The sequence below is a fragment of the Lithobates pipiens genome, unplaced genomic scaffold (assembly GCF_037356315.1).
Source record: "Lithobates pipiens isolate NorthernLeopardFrog02 unplaced genomic scaffold, aLitPip1_a1.2 Scaffold_30, whole genome shotgun sequence".
In the NCBI taxonomy this organism is placed as follows: Eukaryota; Metazoa; Chordata; class Amphibia; order Anura; family Ranidae; genus Lithobates; species Lithobates pipiens.
Genome location: NW_027507791.1, coordinates 171,045,476 through 171,063,923, shown reverse-complemented (window position 1 = coordinate 171,063,923; position 18,448 = coordinate 171,045,476). Strand labels below are relative to the sequence as shown.

The window sequence follows — 18,448 nt, the reverse complement described above, 5'->3', positions numbered from 1 at the left end:
CACCGCGCAGGCGCCGTTCAGCTTCGGAGATTTTCCGAAGCTTCGTCTGCTCCATACTGTGCATGCACAGTACGGCGCGGACACTATATCATGGCCGGACAGTATATGGCAGAACACCGGCACCAGTCAACCACCGGTGTCATGTGCGTCGCTGTGTAATATAGAGCAGGGTCCGGGGGCCAATACCTCCCCGCAATTTCGGTCGCAATAGCATTGCCCTACCAATACGCATATGTTTTCCGCGCCAGAGGAACTTGATAAAGATTGAGCGAACCGCATGAAAGAAAGTCTGGGGTATTTTGATAGGTAAGGCTTGTAGTAGATACAGAAGTCGTGGCATCGCGTTCATCTTCAACACATTACAGCGTCCGAACCATGACAGAGCTAGTGGGTCCCATCTTTTAAGGTCCGCTGTAAGCCCATAGGCTTCTTTTTATGTTGTTGGCTTTGACCTGTTTTTTTTTTGCTTGTTTCTCAAGGTGAGCATCTTGGCGTTTGTCAAGAGGGTTGGGCGTGTCTTGAGGAGAACGCTTACGGCCACATCAACCTGAAAGCACCCGATCTCGTCTGATTTCAGAGGCTAAGCAGCGTCAGGCCTGGTTAGTACCTGGATGGGAGACTCCCTGGGAAGACCAGGTGCCATAGAAGGATCTGGTCTGGTTAGTGTCTTGATTGGGAGATCGCCTGGGAATACTGGATGCCGTAGGCTTCTTTTTATGTTGTTGGCTTTGACCTGTTTTTTTTAGCTTGCTTCCCAAGGTGACCATCTTGGCCTTTGTCAAGAGGCTTCAGAGTGCCCAAAGAGAGTGCCTACGACCAAATCACTATACTATATATCTATATCTATAATAATAAATAATATTTTTAGTTATTATATATAAGATACTATATAGGTGATTTGGCCGTAGGCACTCTCTTCGGGCACTCTGAAGCCTCTTGACAAAGGCCAAGATGGTCACCTTGGGAAACAAGCTAAAAAAAACAGGTCAAAGCCAACAACATAAAAAGAAGCCTACGGCATCCAGTATTCCCAGGCGATCTCCCAATCAAGACACTAACCAGGGGGGCGTGGCCTAGGCATGAAGGAGTGAGGACACTCTTTTCCGGAGCTCCCGATCCGTGACCCCTCCGCACCCCTTTACCACAGTCTGGTCGCATATTTTGGCATCGCCGACATCCCCGCGCTTCGGCGGAACACAGCCAGCCGAGCGGGGTCCGCCGCTGCTGCCATGGACAGGTACTTGGTCCCGCTGCAGCCTCCGGCCTCCACGCCGGATCCAGCCAAGATGGCGCCCGCGGCCTCCGGCGCTCCAGGACACGCGGCACAGAGGGAAGGTGAGCAGACTGCTATGCAGGGACACGACATGCCCCCGTTCTCCCCGCCTAGTGACTTGTCCCCGTGTCTCCCCCGCTCACTGTCCATGGCCTCGCTTGACAGCCCGGACCATAGCGGCCTGCCACCCTGGTTCCCTCACAACTCCCAACTGTCCCAGAGACCCTCCCGCAGTGGAAGCCTCATCCCAGGACCGAATGGCCAGGCTGCTCTCGCCTCAGACACACAGGGGGACCCACCGCTGCCACCAGCACCGGCATTATTGGGGGACAAGGCCATCCTAGCTTTACTCCAAAACCTTCCCACTAAAGCAGACTTTAGCTGTATGGCAGCCAGGATTGAAACGACCTTGCGACATGAAATCGCAGGGGTCAAACGTGACGTGTCGGCTACGAACGAGCGGGTGACCACCCTGGCATCGGATGTGACCTCCCTGACCACTGATGTTTCTGGCCTGCAAGCCGCACATAATACCCTTGCTGACAGAGTGGCACAGTTGCAACTCCTAGTGGATGACCTTGAGAATCGCAACCGCAGACGCAACATCAGGATCAGAGACTTGCCCGAAGCCACTGGCCAGGCAGACCTCAAAGCCACAGTTACAGCTATATTTAACGCCTGTCTGGACCGCGCTGCTGACACAGTAATAGCCATTGATAGAGTCCACAGGACCCTGGGCCCCAGGAGCCCCACAGAGAACCGGCCACGTGACGTTTTATGCTGTCTCCACAATTACTCAGTTAGGGAGGATGTCCTGCAAGCATCGTGGCGCAAAGGCAGCATTGATTTTGACGGGGCCCAAGTCACCCTTCTGCCAGATGTATCCCGCAAGACCTTCCAGATGAGACGCTGTCTGCGACCCCTTCTGGAACACCTAACTGAACGGAGGATTCCATACAAGTGGGGCCATCCGTTTCACCTTATAGTGCGCAAAAATGGGAGGCCCCTTGCGCTACGACACCCTTCGGAGGTCCCGTCCTTTCTGGAGGCTTTGGGCCTGCCCTCGGTTCAGGTCCCCGACTGGTTGGCTCCTGTTGTCCCCCAGGGAGCAGTGGCCCCGACGAACAACCCCTCAACCAGGCCACAGAGAGTGAGACGCCACCGTCGATCCCAACGTCAGAGATCGCAGGCCCCTCAAGATCGTGAACCCTGAGAGAGTACAGTAATTTTCCGTTATTCCTGTATACCCTTTTTTTTTTGTTTTCTTTTTCTCTACCAACATAGACGGCTGGAGTATCCAGCTTTGTGTTGTTTACCATGCCACGGGCCATTGTTCCCAGCGCCCCCGCTAGGGGAGAGGAAGGACATTGGAAGAACAGAGTTGGACACTGCGCTTCCTGGACGAAGCCCTGAGTTATTGGCGGTACTGTTCACCATTCTCGTTACTGTTTATCTACAGGTGCCCTAGTCTCGGCGCTCTTTGTGTTTTTGGACTGCCTGGTGGTGCCCCCCGGGTGCCCCTGGGCGGCGTTCCCGCTCCCTCCCCCTCTCCTCCCCCCCCCCCTTTTTTCCATTTTTTTTTTTTTGGGGGGGGGGAGGGGCGGGTGCCTGGGTGGTATAAAGTTATCTATACTCTGTGTTGAAAAGTTTAATATGTTGGTCTAATTATGCACTGTTCTACTGTTGTTAACTGCCCGATACCTGCTGCAGTGATGTTCTATAATGCATTTGATGTCGTAGTTAAGATGCCAAAGAAGCTCCGTGCACGCCCGATTGCGACTGCATGGACCATGGGATGCTGGAGGGGTACTGCACCGACGAGTTCCTCCCTCTGCAGTGCCTTACCTCTTCCCCCACTAGGCCCCTCTGCCCTAACCGGCAGGTTCTCTCCGATAGGAGCTTTAGCAATTCCCCGATCTATCCCCACCCCTCCTACCCTCCTCCTCCCTACTAACTCCGGACCTTCTCCGCTTCGTTACTGCTTTTCCTTTTTCTCCTCCTCTTCCTCTGTGCTTGAACTCTATATCTACTACTGACTCTGGTGGGGACCGCCGGCCGGGTACCACTGCCGTCATGGCCCTGAAGCTGGTTTCCTGGAATGTGAAAGGGCTGAATGTACCTGAAAAAAGGTCCAGCTGCCTGACAGAATTGTGGCGGATGAAGCCCCAAATAGTTTTCCTCCAGGAGACCCATTTCAGGACAGACCAAATACCACGGCTTTATAGTAAGCACTTCCCCCTGGCCCACCACAGCACGTCCCCTACTTCCAAATCGAGAGGAGTGTGTGTTCTTGCTAAAAACTTGCCGTGGCGCCTGTTAGCTGTCCAAGCCGATAGTGAAGGGAGATATCTCTTCATTAAGGGAACTCTCCACTCGCAAACTTTTACTCTTGCCAACCTATACATGCCGAATGTGGACCAGCTGCCGGCCTTAGAAGCATGCTTGGATGCCCTGGCTGCATTCTCAGAGGGTACTTTGATCGTTGGGGGGGACTTTAACCTCACCTTGGACCCCCGCAGAGACTCATCATCGGGCACCTCTGCGATTTCTGCGAGAACGCGTTCACACATAAGAGACCTGCTACACTCCCACCGACTGATCGATGTGTGGCGTACGCTTCACCCACAGGATAGGGACTATACGTTCTTTTTCACCGCTCATGGTTCTTACTCACGTATAGATATGTTTTTAGTCACCCACAATGCTATCCCGGCGGTCACAGACGCTCAGATAGGCCACATAGCCCTGTCTGACCATGCCCCGATTTCTTTGATGCTGAAGCTACAACAGGAGTCGCGTGGTCAGTCCTGGTGGAGACTGAACGAGTCTCTCCTGAAGGACCCTGAGACCCACGCAGACCTGCTTAGGGAATTAGAAAGTTACTTTGATCATAACCGTGATTCTGTTTCCAACCCCCTCATGTTATGGGCGGCTCATAAATGCTACATTAGGGGCATTCTTATTAAACATGGTCATAGACTCAAAGTGGCCAAAACTGAGGCTCTCTCCAAACTTATTGCCAAGTTGCATGCGTGTGAACAACGACACAAATCCCAGCCGACTGCTGCGCTGGAGGTAGAGGTGAGAGATCTTAGAGAACAAATCAGAGATTTCTCTCTCTTTCAGGCTAGAACCAGACTCATGTGGGTCCGCAGGACGTATTATGAATATGGAGACAAGTGTAGTAGGTCCCTAGCGAACTCCCTGCGTGCCCAACGCAACGCGTCCTTCATTCCAACCATAACCTCCCCTTCGGGTGCCAAGCTTCATGATTCACGGGAGATAGCGGAGTGTTTCCGATCTTTCTATGAAGCCCTTTATAACTTGCACCCCCGGGACTCAGGAGACGCCCTCCAGGCCGGCACAGCGGCCATTGACGAGTACCTAGCTTCGGCAAACCTCCCGTCGCTGACACAGGAAGAGATAGAGCTTCTCTCGCAACCTATCTCCCCGGAGGAATTGTCGGCAGCGTTAAGAGACTCACCCAAGGGCAAGGCACCAGGCCCAGATGGGTTTACGGTCCCTTATTATAAGGCCTTCCTCTCCCTGTTGTCCACGCCGTTTGTGTCAGCTTTTAACGCCCTATTGGAGGGCCAGACCTTTCCACCGGAGCTGTTGCAGGCAAGCATCTCGGTCATACTCAAGCCGGAGAAGGATCCGCTTCTCTGTGCGAACTACAGGCCCATCTCCTTATTAAACAGCGACCTTAAGCTCTTCACTAAGATACTGGCGGAGCGGTTGGCGCCCATTCTCCAACGCCTGATACCTCTGGATCAGGTGGGGTTTATTCGTAACAGGGAAGCCCGAGACAACACTACCAGGACAATCAATGTTGTAGAACGCGCCAGACGCCTTAAACTACCGATTATGTTGCTCTCTGTGGACGCAGAAAAAGCGTTTGACAGGGTGAGCTGGCCTTTTTTGCTAGCCACCCTGCGAAGCTTGGGTGTACCCCCCCCATGCTTTCATGGGTTACAGCTCTTTACTCGTCACCGACGGCGATGGTTAGGGTCAATGGGTTTGCCTCGTCGCGTTTCACTATTGGCAATGGAACGAGGCAGGGATGCCCGTTGTCCCCCCTTTTGTTTGTCCTATCGCTTGAACCCTTGCTGCACCACATCAGGCAGAACATAGACATCAAGGGCCTGGACACCCCCTCACACCACCATAAGGTCGCAGCCTTTGCAGATGACCTCTTGTTCTATGTCTCGGAGCCTCACATTACATTGCCGAATCTCTTAGCGGAAATAAGACGATATGGCACCCTGTCAAATTTTAAAATTAACTTACAGAAATCGGAAGCACTCAACGTCTCCCTGTCTACCAACGCCCAGACGAGTCTAAGCACTAATTTTCCCTTTCGTTGGGCAACTGGGGCTATACAATATCTGGGTACCAAGGTTCCCCCGGACCCACATCTGATTTTCCAATTGAATTTCCAGCCGCTTCTAAAAAATTTTGCCATAGATCTAGAGAGGTGGTCAAAGTTGGCGACCTCTTGGTTTGGGAGATGCAATGTGCTCAAAATGAATGTAATGCCCAGACTCTTGTACCTATTACAAGCCTTACCGATAAAAATCCCCCAATCATTTTTTAAAGCCATGCGCTCCATCTTTATTCGATACGTATGGCAGGGCAGGCCTCCAAGACTCAGCCGAACATTACTGCTCAGATCAAAAGACAAGGGAGGGATTGGCCTCCCAGATCCGGCATGGTACTATACGGCGGTGCACATGAACAGAGTAGTTGACTGGTGCAGACACCTGAAGGATAAGCTGTGGGTTCGTCTGGAGCGTGAATCCGTACCATTTCCAGGTTTGCCCTGGAGTGGACCGGGCTGGTCGGGAGCGACGCAGGCACACCCACTCATTGAGCCAATGTTACAAGAGCTAGACAGATATTTTACCCTGATGGGCGTGCCCAGTTTCCCTTCGCCCATGACTCCTATTATTGGACACCCACGCTTTGAACCCGGCATGACGGAAAAGTCTTTCCGCCTCGACCCTGACCGGGACCTTGTGCGGGCCTCTTCTTTTCTTGGCCCTAGGATGTGGACAGCGGTCTCCACTATGTACGAGGCGTTAGCAACCACGGCCCTGGGACAGTGGAAGCTTGCCCAACTCTCCCACTTCTTGAAATCTTTGTCAAACAGTGGCGAATTCCGCAGACCCCTAACATCGTTTGAGGAGGTATGCTCAGGAGAGGGACCGACCCGAGGGTCTCTTTCCCTGTCATATCGCATCCTACTGGACCAACTCTCCCAGGGTAACCTGGTGTTCGTGGAAAAATGGGAGCGAGACCTGCATGTCCGGCTCTCGCCAGACCAGAAGAACCGCGCGCTTCTTTTTGCACACAAGTCATCCCTATGTAGTAAATACCAGGAAATAGCTTATAAAATTTTGACCCGATGGTACAGGACCCCCACTGTCCTGGCGGCTATGTTTCCCGGTCACAGCCCTTTGTGCTGGAGATGCGGTGAACAAGCCGGCACGTTACTACATATCTTTTGGGAATGCCCTCAACTGGCCCATTTCTGGAGACAGGTTCTCAATATCATTTATGACCTCACGGCTATTGATCTCCAGAACAACCCAGCTGCGATCTTCCTCAATCTGACTCCACTCTCGAGCAAGAAGTACCATAAATCTCTCTTAAAACATCTTCTGAGTGGGGCCAGGGCATGTATACCTAGCATGTGGAAACAGCAGGCCGCTCCACTGGTGTCTCACTGGTTTGCAAGAGTTTGCGACATCTACCGTATGGAACAGCTCACATCAGCGTTAGGCGACAGGGAGGAAGAGCACACTGCTCGTTGGTTGTCGTTGGTTGTCTTGGAGCCCCCCATCCCCTTCTCCTGCCCATTTGCTCCCCCCTCTTTCCCTACCCCCTAACTCCCAAGTATAATTAAAATACATGGTGATTGCAAGGATCTTTTCGTTTTGTTCCCTCGATTTCCCAGCCAGGGGTTGGCGGCCCTCGGGGTGGTCCCGGCTGAGCTCTTTGACCAATAGAATGAAGGTGACCGATGTTAGAGGCCCCTCAGTCTGGGCCTTGAGGGAGATCGCCCCGCGGACTGCCCTGGTTTATAAGTAGACACTGGGGTGCCAGATCATTAGAGTGGGATAATGTGGTGGCCTAGCCACGGCTGGGGCTGCTGCTGACATAAGTTGTTAGGTTTCCCCCGGTCCCCCACGAAGTATTAACTATGTATTTTTGTTAACCTGGAAAACTGAGGGATCTATGTCTTTTACAGTTTGTCTCTGTATTACCTGCAATCCGTAAATAAAGAATTTAAAAAAAAAAAGACACTAACCAGACCAGATTCTTCTATGGCACCTGGTCTTCCCAGGGAGTCTCCCATCCAGGTACTAACCAGGCCTGACGCTGCTTAGCCTCTGAAATCAGACGGCATCGGGTGCTTTCAGGTTGATGTGGCCGTAAGCGTTCTCTTCAAGACACGCCCAACCCTCTTGACAAATGCCAAGATGGTCGCCTTGAGAAACAAGCAAAAAACAACATAAAAAGAAGCCTATGGGCTTACAGCGGACCTTAAAAGATGGGACCCACTAGCTCTGTCATGGTTCGGACGCTGTAATGTGTTCAAGATGAACGCGAGGCCACGACTTCTGTATCTACTACAAGCCTTACCTATCAAAATACCCCAGACTTTCTTTCATGCGGTTCGCTCAATCTTTATCAAGTTCCTCTGGCGCGGAAAACATATGCGTATTGGTAGGGCAATGCTATTGTGACCGAAATTGCGGGGAGGTATTGGCTTCCCGGACCCTGCTCTATATTACACAGCGACGCACATGACACCGGTGGTTGACTGGTGCCGGTGTTCTGCCATATACTGTCCGGCCATGATATAGTGTCCGCGCCATACTGCGCATGCGCAGTATGGAGCAGACGAAGCTTCGGAAAATCTCCGAAGCTGAACGGCGCCTGCGCGGTGAGTGGAGGTGGTAGCCCCACCATCCAAGCGGACATAGGGTTGTGAATATTAGAGGGTCCCTCGCAGGCGAGCTTTGCTCGCCACGCTTCGGACTCGGCCTCGCTGCGCTCGGCTCTTTTATATTCTTACTCTATGTCCACTTGGATAGTGGGGATAGAACCTGGACTCAGTGCGCAGGCGCCGTTCATGCTCGGCAATTTTCTGAATCTGTGTTGCTGTGTACTGCGCATGCGCAGTACACAGCGGACACTATCCAATGGGGGACCATATGTGATAAGACACCGGCATGGGGAACTGAAGCTATGGGTCAAGCTAGAGCAGGAGATGGCGCGGGTTCCACTGGCTGGTATGCCTTGGGCGGGGAGGCCATTGGAGCCCTGTGTGACTACTCACCCGTTAATTGGCCCCTCGCTCGCCGAGATGGATAGTTTTTTTCACCTTTCCCACCTGACTAACTTCCCTTCTCCTATGACCCCAATTATTGGACATCCTAGATTCCCTCCGGGCCTGTCTGACCAGGCCTTTACCAGGCAAGCCCCGAAAGGGCTTCTGAGAGCAGCCCTATTTCTTGGACCCACGATCTTGATTCCCATGGGGACCATACTGCTAGAGCAAGTACCTGTTGCATTGAATAGCTGGAGAGCTAGACAGCTAATCCATTTCCTCGGATCACTACCTAACCATTCGTTCTTCTCTAGACAGTTCCACCCCTTCGAGGAACTTTGCCTGGATGATGGCCCAATTCGTGGTTCCCTCTCTAGGTCCTACCAAATCCTGACAGACGCACAATCCTCCACGGATCCACCCTTCCTAGCTAAATGGAAAAGGGACTTACAAACTACATTCTCCAAACCACAGGACAGAATACTCTTTTTCGCCCATAAGTCGTCACTCTGCAGTAAATATCAGGAGATCTCATTTAAGCTGATCACACGCTGGTATCGTACACCGGTGGTGTTGGCCAAAATATTCCCCGGTCAATCTGACCGCTGCTGTCGCTGTGGGCAACAGACTGGCACCATTCTCCACATTTTCTGGGAATGCCCTAAATTACAAACATTCTGGCAGCCTGTCCTGAGACTCATCCACAAGTTCACAGACATTTCCTTAGCCAATGATCCCGCAGCAGTTCTTCTCAATCTAACTCCTATGTCGAGAAAGCGTTATCATAAGTCCTTACTTAAACATCTCCTCAATGCAGCTAGGGCCTGCATCCCAAGTCAGTGGAAAGAGCAATCTGCTCCAATGGTGACCCAGTGGTTCGCAAGGGTAAATGATATTGAACGAATGGAAGACCTGACTGCCACAATGAGGGATAAAACATGGGAACAGATGGTTCTACTGGACCCAGTTTCGCTTTTCGGAAGAATACCTCCGTGAGACATAGTAAGCTCATGGTGATCGTTGGAGATCGCTGTTCCAAACGTTGGACAGCTGATGAGCTGGTGAGCCGAGCGCGTCTCTTGCTCCCTGGGAGGGGACCCCACACTATCCACTCTACCCACGACACCCCCTTACCCCTTCTTTACCTTTTCTGCCATTTCCTTCCCCAATCTTCTCTTTCCCCTTCTCCCTCCTTTCAGTTCTACTATTTCCCTTCTTAACTCAAAAAAGGGAAAAGAAAATGGTATGTTCCGACCCCATTTGACTACTACACAATACTCTTCCCCTATCTATGGATATCTAAACTCTTCGAGGGTAGCAGGGCTAGTATCAATACTATTTTAAGTGATAGAGGATCCCAACGAGATGGAGCTTTAATCTCATCTTGATATGACCGCAAAGCTGTACACGTGCTATTCTCCTCAGACTTCTTACCATTGGCTCTGATATCCATGCAATATGATCGTTTGTTTGTAACTATTTGTATCACACATTCTGTGAAGTTGCCTTTGCATTGTATGTCGCATACTACTAAATAAAAAAAAAAAAAAACAGAAGCCTATGGCACCTGGTATTCCCAGGCGGTCTCCCATCCAGGTACTAACCAGGCCCGACACTGTTTAGCATCCGAGATCAGACGAGATTGGGCGCTTTCAGGGTGATGGGGCCATAGGTGATCTCTTCGGGCACTCTCAACCCTCTTGACAAATGCCAAGATGGTCACCTTGGGAAACAAGTGAAAAAAAAACAGGTCAATGTCAACAACATAAAAAGAAGAATACGGCACCTGGTATTCCAACGCCATCTCCCATCCAGGTACTAACTAGGCCCAACCCTTCTTAGCCTCAGAAAAGAGAAGAGATAGGGCTCTTTCAGGGTGATGCTGCTGTAAGCGATCTCTTTGGGCACTCTCAACCCTCTTGACAAATGCCAAGATGGTCACCTTGGGAAACAAGCAAAAAAAAGAAAACGAATCAACGCCAACAACATAAAAAGAAGCCTACAATAACTGGTAATCCCAGGTGGTCTCCCATCCAGGTACTAACCAGGCCCGACTCTTCTTAGCCTCCAAGATCAGACGAGATTGGGTGCTTTCAGAGTGATGTGGCCATAGGCAATCTCTTCAGGCACTCTCAACCCTCTTGACAAACACCAAGATGGTCACTTTGGGAAATAAGCGAAAAAAAAACAGGTCAACGCCAACAACATAAAAAGAAGTCTACGACACCTGGTATTCCCAGGCGTTCTCCAATCCAGGTACTAACAAGGCCCGACTCTATTAGCCTCCAACATCAAACGAGATCGGGTGCTTTCAGGGTGATGTGCCCGTAGGCAATCTCTTCAGGCACTTTCAACCCTCTTGACAAACGCCAAGATGGTCACCTTGGGAAACAAGCAAAAAAATAAAAATAAGTCGGAAGCTAGAGACAATACGGCCCGAGTCCTCAATTTAATCCATGCAGCGCATGTACAGGGAAGGCCCTTGCTTATGTTGTCAACGGACGCGGAGAAGGCCTTTGACAGGGTGGCCTGGCACTTTATGCAGGCCACCCTGGAACATATAGGTCTTGGCCCCAACATGATGAGCTGGGAAATGTCGCTTTACTCCACGCCATCGGCAGCGGTACGGGTGACCGAGTGGTGCTCGGACTCTTTCCCCATCACTAATGGGACGAGGCAGGGGTGCCCTCTGTCTCCCCTAATTTTAATTCTGACACTGGAACCACTTATGTGTCACGTTTGGAATGACCCGAATATTACTGGCATATCCAAACCCTCGGCACACCACAAAATTGCGGCGTACGCTGACGATCTAATTTTTTCCGTCTCCAATCCACACATTTTGCTTCCCAAAATACTTGCGTCTCTACAGCGACACGGCAGCCTATATGTATTGAATATATCGGTTCCGGATGGTGAGGCCAAGAGGCTCCGCTCCTCTTTTCCATTCTACTGGGCTGAAAAATCTATACGTTAACTGGGCGTTGACATCGCAGCGGATTTAGCGCAATTGTACCTGCTTAATTTTGTCCCTCTCCTGGATAGACTGAAATCTGATTTGGGAAACTGGCATGCTTTAACACTGACCTGGTTCGGGCGCTGTAATGCATTCAAAATGATGGCCCTCCCTCGGATCTTATACATGTTCCAGACATTACCGATCCGGTTACCCCCAATTTTTTTCAGACAACTGCAGCTGCTGCTCCGGGACTTTATTTGGGCGCGCAAACTGCCCAAAGCCCATTTGCAATTGCTTGCCAGACCAAAGGACAAGGGGGGTCTGGGTCTCCCAGATCTCAGACAATACTACAGAGTGACTCTGCTAGCGAGAGTCGTTGATTGGCATTGTAATGGCCCACACAAGCAGGGGGTGGAGATGGAGATTGAGGATGGATCCATTCCCCTATTGACCTCCCCGTGGCTCCTGTCCTCCCTACCAAAAGACCTCAGAGGTCACCCCGTAGTGGGAGCTACGTTGGCTGTTGTGCGGAGGTTGTTCCGCTGCACACACATTGCTCCCCTGCCATCACCAATGACTCCGGTTATAGGTAATCCAGACTTCCCACCGGGATTTACCAACGAGAAACTGCGACAGTTGACAGTGGTGGGGAAACAGCGTCTGGGAGAGATGTGGCCCACGGGAGGGCTCCCGACCACGCAAACTGTCGCCGAGCTTTCTGACCCTCCGCTTGACTTGTTTAGTGCTTATCAACTTCGTCACTTTCTTCTGGCCATACAAAGGGCCCCCTACACTCCTAGAGACCTGACACCCTATGAATCCATCTGTCACAAAAGGGAACCTGTGCGACACACCCTCTCCCTCCTGTACAACCTATTGAGTAGTCAGGAGGAGGAGTCAACCCCCACCATTTATCCACAAATGGGAGAGGGACTTTGGCATCACATTTACCCCACAACAGATAGGGAAGATCCTGACCTTAGTACATAAAGCTTCCATCGCAAACCAATATCACGATACAAGATAGTCTCACGCTGGTATAGAGTCCCATACCTTCTGAATAAAATGGATAGATCGATCCCGGATGTTTGTTGGAGGTGAAATTCAGATATGGGGACCATGGGACACCTTTTCTGGGCATGCCCGACCTTGAGGAACTTTTGGGTTCCCAGTAGTGTGCCTTCTACACTTGACCGAACAGCCTGTTCGAAAATACAAAAAAACCCTCACGATGCACCTCCTGAATGCCGCCCGGGCCTGCATTCCCGCACTGTGGAGGCAGCCTCAGCCCCCATCCAAGGTGCTGTGGTATTCCAAAGTCAATCATATTCTCCGGATGGAAGAATTGACCGCCACCCTTCACAACACTGAAGAGGCATTTAGTGTTACATGGAGGCCCTGGAGGTATTTTACTGTTACGCGAGACTACATTCGGGAGGTGAGCAGTGCCTCCGTCCCAGAAAACGACTGAACATCTAACGTTTACCTACGTAGGCCATGTCTGCCCTGGGTGGCATTCCCCCCCTCCCTTTTTGTCTTTATTTTTCTTTTTTTTCCCCGCCGCCATCCCCCCACCTCCTCTCTCTCCGTCTTTGCACTCTCTTCTTCCCCCGTCCTCCCTTTTGACTATGCCTTGTCTCCTTACTAGCCTTCGGGACCCAGAAGAACCCCAGGGTTCTGGACATGACCGGCTCATATTTTACTCTGGTTCACGTAGGTCATGATAAGCTGGCTCGCTGTGGTCCCAGTTGTTCTCCATGATTACATTTGTCCGAACGGAGTTGCACTAGTTATACTGTACTACATGTCGGAGGTGGGGTTTCTCTATTTTTTGCATGAAACTGTAGGACTCCCCTCTGAGAACCCAGAGTTATTTGGCTGCCTATTTTTTGTTAGCATGTAATTGTGACCCTGGCTCATGCTGTATGGTTGACTGTTATATTTATGTTGTTCTACTTAATAAAAGAATAATAAAAATTAAAAAAATAAGTCAATGTCAACAACTTAAAACTAAAGCCTATGGCATCGAGAAATCCCAGGCGGTCTCCCATCCATGTACTAACCATGTCCCAACCCTGCTTAGCCTCTGAGATCAAATGCACGCTCAACCCTCTTGACAAACGCCAAGATGGTCACCTTGGGAAACAAACAAAAAAAACAAGTCAACGCCAACAACATAAAAAGAAGCCTGCGGCATCTGGAAAACCCAGGCGGTCTCCCATCCAGGTACAAACCAGGCCCAACCCTGCTTAGCCTCTGAGACCAAACGAGATTGGGCGCTTTCAGGGTGTTGTGCCCGTAGGCAATTTCTTTGTGCACTCTCAACCCTCTTGACAAATGCCAAGATGGTCACCTTGGGAAACAAGGGAAAAAAAACAGGTCAAAGCCAACAACATAAAAAGAAGCCTACGGCATCCGGAATTCCCAGGCGATCTCCCAATCAAGACACTAACCAGGCCAGATCCTTCTATGTCACCTGGTCTTCCCAGGCAGTCTCCCATTCAGGTACTAACCAGGCCTGATGCTGCTAAGCCTCTGAAATCAGACGAGATCGGGTGCTTTCAGGGTGATGTGGCCGTAAGCGTTCTCTTCAAGACACGCCCAACCCTCTTGACAAACGCCAAGATGGTCGCCTTGAGAAACAAGCGAAAAAAACAGTTCAAAGCCAACAACAAAAAAAGTAGCCTATGGCACCTGGTATTTCCAGGCGGTCTCCCATCCAGGTACTAACCAGGCCCGACACTGTTTAGCCTCTGAGATCAGATGAGATTGGGCGCTTTCAGGGTGATGGGGCCGTAGATGATCTCTTTGGGCACTTTCAACCCTCTTGTTAAACGCCAAGATGGTCACCTTGGGAAACAAGCGAAAATAAACAGGTAAACGCCAACAACATAAAAAGAAGCCTACGGCACCTGGTATTCACAGATGGTCTCCCATACAGGTATTAACCAGGCCGTACACTGCTAGGCCTCCGAGATCAGATGAGATTGTGCTCTTTCAGGGTGATGTGGCCATAGGTGTTCTATTTAGACACTCTCAACCCTCTTGACAAATACCAAGATGGTTATCTTGGGAAACAAGTGAAAAAAAAAAGGTCAACGCCAACAACATAGACCCTGGCGGTCTCCCATCTGACCCAGACCCTGCTTAGCCTCTGAGATCGGGCGCTTTCAGGGTGATGTGACCTCAGGCGAACGCTTTGGGACATACTCAAAACTCTTGACTGATGCTAAAATGGTCACCTTGGGAAACAAGCGAAAGAAAAACAGGTCAAAGCCAACAATATAAAAAGATTCCTACGGACCCTGCTTAGCCTCTGAGATCAGATGAGATCGGGCGCTTTCAGGGGAATGTGGCCGTAGGAGATTTCTTTGGGCACTCTCAGCCCTCTTGACAAATGCCAAGATGATCACCTTGGGAAACAAGCGGAAAAAAAAAAACATGTCAACGCCAACAACATAAAAAGAATCCTACGGCACCTGGTATTCCCAGTTGGTCTCCCATCCAGTTACTAATCAGGCCCGACAATGCTTAGCCTCCGAGATCAGACAAGATCAGGCACTTTCAAGGTGATGGGGCCATAGGCGATCTCTTCGGGCACTCTCAACCATCTTGACAAACGCCAACATGGTCATCTTGGGAAACAAGCGAAAAAAACCAAGTCATTGCCAACATTGGAGGCTAAGCAGGGTTGGGCAATCAGTTTCCTTGCCTGAAATAGGCATCTCAGAACTGCCATCTGGCTACTTCCCGGGTTTCCAACTCCTTCAACTAATCCCAGGAGACAATACTTCGCCTCCATCCTGGTGGAGGTTCCAACCACCCGATCAATGGTTCCTGTCACCTCTGTCCAGTAGCGGATCAATTTTGGGCCTCTCCAAAACATGTGCATCATGTCTCCCCTCATGTTCCCGCACCGGGGGCAACTTGCGTCCGGCCGTTCGGCCAAACTGAAAAAGTTTACGAGGAGCATAATAGGTTCTATATAATAAGAACAGATGTGACATCCTGTGTGAGGAGAGCCACAATTCACCACAGGCAGGATTCCTGTGGCCAATTATAGCTCGGGGGGTTTAGTACACACCCCACACTATATAAGGCCGCCAGCACGGCGGCCTTGTATAGTGTGTTGCGGTGGTCAGGGAAAGAGGACGATAGGCAGGGACAGTGTCTTTACTGCTTGGGAACCTAGCACTGTTACAGTGGGTGTTATGTGCCTCCTGCACAGTACACACCTGAAGCTACCCTTTATTACTGGTGTTCAATTTCTGCAATACATGCATCTGCAGTGCAGAAGTTAGAGTCGGTGTTGTGTGCCTCCTGCACAGTATACACCTTATTGCTGGTGTTCTGTTTCTGTAATACTGTTACAGTGCTAGGGTGTACAGAGAAGCTGGTATATATAGAAGACTACAGCATACAGAAGAAAGGCTAGTGAATACAGAATACAGGTTTCGTGTATGTAGATAGGCTTGAGTATACAGAGATGCTAGAGTAAACAGTGAGGCTGGGGTACACAGAGAGGCTAGTTTAAAGACAAATACAAAGATGTTAGTGTATATAGAGAGGTTAGTGTATAGAGAGAGTCGAGTGTATACAGAAAGGACAGTGCATATAGAGAAGCTAGTGTATACAGAAAGGGTATACATGAAAGCTGACATTCTATACAGAAGACTGGGTAGTGTATACAGAGAGTCTAGTGGGTACAGAAGACAGGCTGGTGTATTCTAGCTAGTTTTTACAGTCTAGTGTATACAGAAGACATAGAGCTTAGTGTATTCAGAGAGTCTAGTGTATACAGTCAGCGAGTGTATACATAAGACTGGCTAGTTTACACAGTGTTTATAGAGATGCAAGGGTGTACAGAGAAGCTGGTATATATAGAAGACTACAGCATACAGAAGAAAGGCTAGTTAATACAGAATACAGAAGACTCGTGTAGGCTTGAGTATACAGAGATGCTAGAGTAAACAGTGAGGCTGGGGTACACAGAGAGGCTAATTTAAAGAGAGGCTAGTATATACAAAGATGTTAGTGTATATAGAGAGGTTAATGTATAGAGAGGGTCGAGAGTATACAGAAAGGACAGTGCATATAGAGAAACTAGTGTATACAGAAGAAGATTCTAGTGGGTACAGAAGACAGGCTGGTGTATTCTATCTAGTGTTTACAGTCTAGTGTATACAGAAGACAAGCTGTGGTATACAGAGGGTTTAGTGTATTACAGAGATGCAAGGGTGTACAGAGAAGCTAGTATATATAGACAGGGCCGGATTAACATAGGGGCTGATGGAGCTGCAGCTCCAAGCCCCTGTCTTAAAATCGGCCCGCACAGCCTGCAGCATAAGCCCGATTTTCTTCTGTCCATAAACTTCTATGGGACAGGAGAAGTGTGTGTAAATGTAGGGGTGTCTGGCTGCATCTGTGTTTGCTCACTGTGGTTATTACAATGTCACAGTGCACAGTTCCCCCCTACACAAATGAGAGAGGCTGAGTTGGCTCTGCCTTTCCCCTCCCCTCTCCCTCTGTGAAGTCTGTGCAGTGAAGGAGCCGTGTGGGTGGGAAATTATGAACACAACACCGGCAGATAGAAGGTAAACTGGATATCTGTGAGTGATCAGCCTCCAGGGACCATCCAAATGTGAGCTCCGTGACTGGACTCTTATATCCCTTACCCTTGTTTTTTTACTTTTTTTCTCCAGCAGTAGCTGTTATAACTGCAGCCAAAGTGTTTAGAACTGTGTCATCAGCCTGTGGTAGTGCTTGGCCCCTTGTGCTTTTAGGTGGGTTCGCACTGATTTTCTGTGTTTTGGCCCATTGCTAGTGTATCCACAGTTTTCCTGCGTTTTACCCACAGTCCTATAGATTTCTATTAGGCTGTTTGTTTTTTCTGCATTTTCTGAAAGCGCACCAAAATTCCTGCATGCTGCATCTTTGGCGCTTTGTCAGAAAATGCAGAAAAAACCTGCAACCTGATATAAATCAATAGGACTGCAGATAAAACTGCAGATACATAAGTAGTGCAACCGACTGCAGCACACCAGTGTGACCCCAAAGGCTTGCACACACAACCCCCCTTTTACAACATGGTCTGATCAATACTCCTGACACACAGCCATACCATCCCAGCTCAGGAGGGGTGGGGGCTCCAGGGATTTGATTGACTATGCAGGCCCTCTCTATTCTATCCATCCGGGCAGAGTCCTGGAGGGAGTGGCAGGCTGCTGGTGGCAAGTGGCACACTGTATATGGTGACAGGCTGTGGGTGGCGAGTGGCACACTGTATCTGGTGGCTTGCTGCTGATGGCAAGTGGCACACCATATCTGGTGGCTTGCTGCTGATGGCAAGTGGCACACTGTATCTGGTGACAGGCTGCTTGTGGCAAGTGGCACACTGTATCTGGTGGCAGGCTGCTTGTGTCAACTGGCACACTGTATCTGGTGGCAGACTGCTGTTGGCAAGTGGCACACCATATCTGGTGGCAAGTTGCTGGTGGCAAGTGGCACACCGTATCTGGTGGCATGCTGCCGGTGGCAAGTGGCACACTGTATCTGGTGGCAAGTGGCACACTGTATCTGGTGGCATGCTGCTTGTGGTAAGTGGCAACTGTATCTGGTGACATGCTGCTGGTGGCAAGTGGCACACTGTATCTGGTGACATGCTGCTGGTGGCAAGTGGCACACTGTATCTGGTGACATGCTGCTGGTGGCAAGTGGCACACTGTATCTGGTGACATGCTGCTGGTGGCAAGTGGCACACTGTATCTGGTGACATGCTGTTGGTGGCAAGTGGCACACTGTATCTGGTGACATGCTGTTGGTGGCAAGTGGCACACTGTATCTGGTGGCAAGTGACACACTATCTGGCATGCCGCTT

The 18,448-nt window shown here is 50.2% G+C and overlaps 4 pseudogenes; all 4 read right to left on the bottom strand.

Moving 5' to 3' along the window:
* Positions 1-10,167: 10,167 nt before the first annotated feature.
* LOC143946355 (5S ribosomal RNA) lies at positions 10,168-10,286 on the bottom strand (annotated as a pseudogene).
* Positions 10,287-10,608: 322 nt separating this feature from the next.
* LOC143947942 (5S ribosomal RNA) lies at positions 10,609-10,727 on the bottom strand (annotated as a pseudogene).
* A 3,526-nt stretch (positions 10,728-14,253) lies between these two features.
* Positions 14,254-14,372, bottom strand: LOC143949189 (5S ribosomal RNA; annotated as a pseudogene).
* A 666-nt stretch (positions 14,373-15,038) lies between these two features.
* On the bottom strand, positions 15,039-15,157 carry LOC143949545 (5S ribosomal RNA; annotated as a pseudogene).
* Positions 15,158-18,448: the final 3,291 nt, after the last annotated feature.